The sequence below is a fragment of the Humulus lupulus genome, chromosome 7 (genome assembly GCF_963169125.1).
Source record: "Humulus lupulus chromosome 7, drHumLupu1.1, whole genome shotgun sequence".
Classification (NCBI taxonomy): Eukaryota; Viridiplantae; Streptophyta; class Magnoliopsida; order Rosales; family Cannabaceae; genus Humulus; species Humulus lupulus.
The window spans coordinates 134,078,231-134,085,729 of NC_084799.1; the positions used below are offsets into that span (position 1 = coordinate 134,078,231).

General features: G+C 37.6%; 1 non-coding gene across 1 annotated transcript; it reads left to right on the forward strand.

Annotated features, from left to right (window-relative positions):
* The first annotated feature begins 7,392 nt into the window (after window positions 1–7,392).
* On the forward strand, window positions 7,393–7,499 carry LOC133793196 (small nucleolar RNA R71). The gene has a single exon (XR_009874652.1). It is a non-coding gene; the product is annotated as a small nucleolar RNA R71 (small nucleolar RNA).

Sequence of the window (7,499 nt, forward strand, 5' to 3'; positions counted from 1 at the left end):
GGCAATAATTCAATAGAAGATTAGACATAAAATAATGTATTAATATTACTTTTACTAATTAGAAGCACATAGAAAGAGCATGACTAATCCTATATACTATTAGCATAAGTAAATAAAGATAACAAAATAGAGATGGAGATGAAAGAACATAAATAACTCAAATATTTTACATTAAGAACATAGTAAATCAAAGTAGCAAAATAATATCACTAGCATATGGAATCATCCCTAACCTTCCTAGGAAGATTAGGCCATTATGCTCATGATTCTCACAAAATTCTAAGAATAAAATATGTGAAGAAAGTGAGTAGAAATTTCGCTTTAGTTTCTTTACTCTAAAAATTACCTTGAAAATGTGAATGAAGAGTCACTATTTATAGAGGGAGAAAATGACTAAAAATAAATTAAACAACAATTTGGGGTTTACAAAATAAATCTAAAATATTAATAATAAAATATGATTTTGAAAAATCAAATCTTATTATAAATATTAACCTAGTTATTTTGGTGTATGGTCAATATGCCCTTTTTCTAAAGCACCAAAAAAGATGATCTTTAAAGCTCAAAATGGCAATTTTGCAAGGCCCAATACCTACAAAATATTGGTTGAAAGTGGCTGGTGGCAGATGTGGGTTTTGACCCATTCTCATCCAATGAAAACATGATACGTAGGTAGGCTACTGAACTGTTGGGCAGCTGGGCTCTTTCGGCTGAAGGGATGTTGATGAGATGCTGCTGGTAGAGGCGGCTTGCTGCTGTGAAGGGTTACGTTGGGCCTGGGCTTGCTGAAAGGAGGAGCTGGGCTGCATGGGCATGAAGCTGCTGGAAGTGTTGAAGGGAGCTGATTGGAGTGGAGGGCTGGCTGAAGTCTGGACACATGGTTCGCGCTGGAGGCAGCAGCTGGGCAGCTAAGCGACGCGTGGCGGCTTTTGGCGATGACACCTGGTAGCTGGGCAAGGAGAAAAATAATGGTAAATGTTGCTGGGCTTGGGCCTTCGGATTGGGCTGGCTTTGTCTCAAGAAAAATGTCATTTTTCTCTTCTCTTTTTCAAATTTAATTGTTTTCTTTTATCTTTATTTCAAAGTGCCAAAATACAACTTTAATTCCTACAAAATAACAATAAATTAAATCATAATCAAATATTTTCATTTATAAAATAAATCATATTAATTCTATGAAAATATTAATTAAAACATAATTTATTTTGACTATTAAAATCAATAAATGTGTATTTTTCACCACTAATCACAACCCCCAACTAGATTATTGCTAGTCCCTAACAATTCAAGTGAAAAATAAAATTATCAAGTTGAATAATCAAGTCAAACCAAGCAAAATCATCTAAGCATTTTTGAAGTAACAGCAAGAAGTCAGAAATTACTATCTAAGCTACTTTAGTTGCGATTTCAGAATTGTGTGTGTGTGGACCAAACCATATTCGTTTTATCACAAGTCATAACACAAATAGTATCGAAAAATCTCAAAAGTATAAATGTCTCAACTCCAAATTCCTCACGGGCATTGAAAGTATTTGTATGGGAAGGATTACACTCTTGGAGTTGGAAATGTAACAGTTTACGCTCAAATGAGAAAAGATAAACTTTTTAGGACAAGCAATTTGAACAAGTATTGATCATAAGATAGGCAAATCAACTTATTGGAATTCAAATGACAAACAACCTTTGTGATTTACATGAGAAAACTCAAAGAACAGAATGACAACTAACTAGAAATGATAAATAAGAAAATGAACTATAATGATAATAAAATTGTTTTGTTTAATACAATTACACAAAATAATAGTAATAGAAATATATATATATTTAACAACTACAAAATAATAGAAGGAAGTGTTGCTCTTGTTCTCTCTTTTTTTTTCATCATTATTTTTTCTTCTTCTTCTTCTTCTTCTTCTTCTTCTTCTTCTTATTATTATTATTATTATTATTATTATTATTATTATTATTTTCATCATTCTTTTCTCTTCTTTTTTTTATATATTTTTTATTCATTTTTTTTACAAGAGACAACACAAAAATGAAAAGAAAAAAAAAACAAATAAAATACACTAAATGGAACACAAATTTAAAATTTATTACAAATACTCATTCTTATATGCAAAACATCCCTCTAGTAAATGTCATGTTTTAAATTCCAAAGATATGACTTTACCAATTCAAATGATCAATAAAAGTTCAAAAAGTTGTTTTCTCAACTCTCACAACTCACCAAGAAATGAAAAACTTTAAACTTGAAATTTCTCTCAACTATTTGTGTTAACAACCAATTTATCACATGTTTAGAAAGTGCACAAACGAACTCTAAAAATCACTTCTTGATAGCTAAACATAGTAAGAACTGACTCAAACAAACAAATTATACTCATGCTTGGATAATTTTGAGAAAATTTGACTTAAAAATTCAACAAGACAATAATTTTTCCAAATGAATGCTAATGACACAACAATAAGATTGTCCAAATGAAAGCCAACGCATGCTCACCACCCCCAACCAAAAATCAGACAGTGTCCTCAATGTCAAAATGAATAATCAATGAAAAAGGTAAGGAGAGAGAACACCTGGATGATGACCATGTCCATGAGGCGAGAGTGAAAATATCCTGGTAACAATATCCCAAAACAAACAGAATACAAAAATGAAAACATACAAAAGTAAAAGAAAGACAAAAATAAAGATAAAAAATAAAAAGAACAAACACGCAAACCATTCAAAACGTCAGAATGTTGTGTCCGCGACCTCGACAAAACCATTGGGAAATACTTGGTTTACGACAAATGGACCAGTCCATCGCGATCGCAGTTTACCGGGGTGAAATTGCAAGCGAGAATCATACAGATGCCCTTTCTGATTTGGCTCAAAGTGTTTTTGCAGGATTTGTTTATCATGAGCGATTTTCAATTTTTCCTTATAAATCCTGGAGTTGTCATATGAATCGTTTCTCAAGTCCTCAATTTCGGACAACTGGAGTTTGCAATTGATACCGGCGGCATTCAGATCAAAGTTTAGGGCTTTGATAGCCCAATACGCTTTATGCTCGAGCTCGACAGGTAAATGACAGGCTTTTCCAAAGACAAGTCGATAGGGAGACATCCCAAGAGGGGCCTTGAAAGCCGTGCGATATGCCCAAAGAGCATCTAGAAGATGTGTAGACCAATCTTTGCGGTCGGGATTTACTATCTTTTCCAGAATATGTTTTATCTCCCTATTGGCTAACTGGGCTTGACCATTAGTCTATGGATGATAGGCATTTGCAACTTTATGAAGTACACCGTACTTGCGCATATGAGCTTCAAAGGATCTGTTGCAAAAATGAGTGCCTTGATCACTGATGATAGCGCGAGGAGTACCGAACCTTGATAACATATTTTCTTTCAAGAATTTGACAACTATAGTGTTATCATTGGTTCGACATGGTATAGCCTCGACCCATTTGGAAACATAATCCACAGCGAGAAGAATGTAATGGTAGCCAAAAGAAGGTAGAAATGGTCCCATAAAGTCTATCCCCCAACAATCAAATATTTCGATAACAAAAATTGGGTTCAAGGGCATCATGTGCCGACGGGATAAAGAACCTAACTTTTGGCACTTTACACAAGAACGACAGAAATCATTGGTGTCTTTGAATAGGGTGGGCCAGTAAAGGCCACATTGTAAGATTTTTGCAGCGGTTTTCTTCACAGAGAAGTGACCACCACAAGCATCATTGTGGAAAAAATTCAGTACACTAGACACCTCATCGTCATGGATGCATCTTCGCATGATTTGGTCGGGGCAGTACTTGAATAAGTATGGGTCATCCCAAAAGAAATTGCGCAGCTCAACCAAAAATTTGTGTTTGTCTCGTGAACTCCATTCAGATGGGAGTTCACCTGTTACTAAGTAGTTTACAATGTGAGCATACCACGGTAATTTAGCAATAGAAAGCAATTTTTCATCGGGGAAATCATCATGAATAGGTGGACCGTCAGCGGGATCATTGAATTCAAGTCGAGACAAGTGGTCCGCGATGACATTTTCAACACCTTTCTTGTCTTTGATCGTTATATCAAATTCTTGCAGGAGAAGGATCCATCGTATTAATCACACCTTAGCATCCTTTTTGGAAATGAGATACTTAAGGGTGGAGTGATCTGTGAAGATCGTAATAGGTGATCCAATCAAATAAGAGCGGAATTTGTCAAGAGCAAAGACAACGACAAGCAACTCTTTTTCAGTAGTGGAATAGTTCATTTGAGCACTACTGAGAGTTTGGCTTGCATAATAGACAACAAAGGGTTTCCCCTCCCTTCGTTGTCCTAGCACAGCTCCCACAACAAAGTTGTTGGCGTCACACATTATCTCGAAAGGAAGACTCCAATCGGGTGACTGAATGATGGGAGTAGAAGTGAGTGAATTGACAAGCGTTCGCAATGATTCCTCACACTTAGGTGTCCATTCAAAAGTGGCATCTTTGGCTAGGAGGTTGCTTAGCGGACGGGCAATTATTGAAAATTTTTGTATGAATCTCCTATAGAAACCAACATGACCAAGAAATGACCTAACGTCTTTGATAGTCTTAGGAGTCGGCAGGTTGGAGATAAGGTCGACTTTGGATTGATCAACCTCAATTCCTTTTTCAGAAACAATGTGGCCTAAGACTATGCCAGAAGATACCATGAAGTGGCATTTCTCCCAATTGAGTACAAGTCCTTTCTCAATGCATTGTTTTAAAATAGCTTCAAGATGAAGAAGACATGTCTCAAAGGAGTTTCCAAAAATGGATAGGTCATCCATGAATACTTCCATTGATTTTTCGATCATGTCACTAAAGATGCTCATCATGTATCTTTGGAAAGTAGTTAGTGCATTACACAAGCCAAATGACATACGCCGGAAAGCAAAAGTGCCGAAGGGACAAGTGACAGTGGTCTTATCTTGATCCTCTAATGCAATCTCAATTTGATAATAGCCAGAATAGCCATCAAGAAAGCAATAGAAAGGATGACCAGCTACACATTCAAGGATTTGATCAATGAATGGGAGTGGAAAATGATCTTTGCGGGAGGCAGCATTTAATTTTCTATAACTAATGCACATGCGCCACCCCGTCACTGTTTTTGTGGGGACAAGGACCTCTTTTTCGTTTTGGATAACGGTGACACCAGATTTCTTGGGCACGACTTGAGTAAGACTGACCCATTTACTATCTGCTACCGGGTAAATAATACCAGCGTCTAGCAATTTCAAAACTTCATTTTTTACAACTTCTTTCATCGTGGGGTTCAGTCGCCTCTGAGGGTCTCTTCATGGGATAGCCTCATCTTCCAAATTGATTCGATGGGAGCAAATTAAAGGGCTAATACCTTTGATATCAGCAAGTGTCCAACTTATCGCAGATTTATGCGTTCACAGTAGCCCGAGTAACTGCAATTCTTGAGAATTTTGAAGGTTGGACGAGATGATAATTGGAAAGGTTTCACCGTCTCCCAAGAAGGCATGTTTCAAACCCTTGCGAAGTTGGGTCAATTGAACAATTGGAACCTCTTCGGCTGAAGTCTTTGGCTGTGACCTCTCGCGAGGTAGCTCTTCAAAGCGAGGTTGCCAAAATTGAGTCCTTCTATGGCGTGAGTCTATGTGATCTGATATTGCAAGAGTAGACTCATTAGAACTGGGACTTTCGTTGTCAGACAAAAGGAGGAGTTCATCAAGATCATCAAAGTTGCTTCGCAATTGAACCTCCTCAAGAATTATAGTGTCAATCATGAATGTTTGATAGCATTCATCATCTTCTCAGGGTTGTTTCCCGATGTGGAAGATATTGACTTCAAGAGTCAGGTTTCCAAACGATATCTTCATTAGACCATTCCGACAATTGATCAAAGCATTTGTAGTAGCAAGGAATGGTCTTCCGAGGATAATAGGAATTTTAGACTCCATGTTTACCACATATTGGGTACCAAGAATAGGAAAATCTACGGGGTAATAGAATTTTTCAATTTGAACCAACACATCCTCAACAATACCCCTAGGCTTTTTGGTGGAACGGTCAGCAAGCTATAACACAACAGATGTTTGCTTCATTTCTCCAAGACCGAGTTGCGAGTAAACAGAGAAAGGCATGAGATTTACATTCGCGCCAAGATCAAGTAAGGCTTGGCTGAATTCATGAGTCCCAATTTGGAAAGAAATGGTGGGACAACCGAGATCTTTGTATTTCAGCAGTTTCTTTTATTCAATCACCGCACTCACTTGCTCAGTCAAGAAAGCAGTCTTCTTAACATGATGCTTCCTTTTTGGAGTGCATAGATCCTTGATGATTTTGGCATAATCGACACTTGTTTTATGATGTGAAGCAAAGGAAGATTAATCTTCACTTGTGTCAAGTGCTCAAGGATTGCAACTCGGTTATCAAGAAGTTTCCCAACAGGTTTCAAAGCCTAGGGAAATGGTACTTTTGGAGAGGCATTGAGTGGTAGATTTTCTGGAGTAACTTTTGGAATACTGGGAGAGTTGGATTTTATGGGTGGGTCTTGCAAAGTCTTACCGCTTCTAGTAGTGATGGCATTTACTTCCTTGACATTTTGATCATTATAATTTGAAGATTGGGCCATGTGTTGGCCTTGCACATTGAATTTCGGTTGGGAAGGAAGTTTTCCTTTTTCCAGAATGGCCAAGGATTCAGTCAATTTTGAGAATTGACATTTCATTTCCTTGATTTCTTCCATCATTTGGCGATTCATTTTGGAATGTTCCTCAATGAATGCATGAAGAGTATTCTTGAGAGAATTTCGTTGTGGATGAGCATTTTATTGAGGTGCAGAATACGCCTTTGATGGTTGAACTTGTTGCTCATTTCTCCATTGGCCTCCAGACGATTGAGCTTGGTTGGAATCTCTCCAACTGAAATTTGGGTGGTTTCTCCAACCAGGGTTGTACGTATGGGAGAATGACTTGTTATATGCCCCTAAGGCATTGCATTGCTTCTCATAAACCCCCCTCGTTTCATTCAAACCTAAGCAGTCCTTAGCTAAGTGCTTCGTTCCTCTACAAACAAAGCAAGGTTCTTGCGGTTCCGTCTGAGCGATCATGTACGGTTTTTGGCCATTTTTCGCCATTAAGACCTCAAACTGCTTTTTCAAAGCTTCGATTTGGGCCTGAACACTATCCACTTTTAGAAGTTGATAGATCCCATATGGTTTGTGTCGGTTGGTGCTATTAGTAGCACTTGGACTAGTCCAGGTATGAGACTTTTTCGCGGTTTCTTCAAGATATTCAAGAGCATCGTCTGGCTCTTTTCGAGGAATTCACCACTGCATAGAATTTCTACAAACTAGCACTCACGATTCGTGAGGCCTTCATAGAAGTAGCTGACCAAACGCCAATTCTCATAGCCATGGTGCGGGCACTGATTCAACAGATCTTTGAATCTTTCCCAGACTTGATAGAACGTTTCATTTCCTTTTTGGGAAAATGTTGAAATCTGTCATTTTAGACT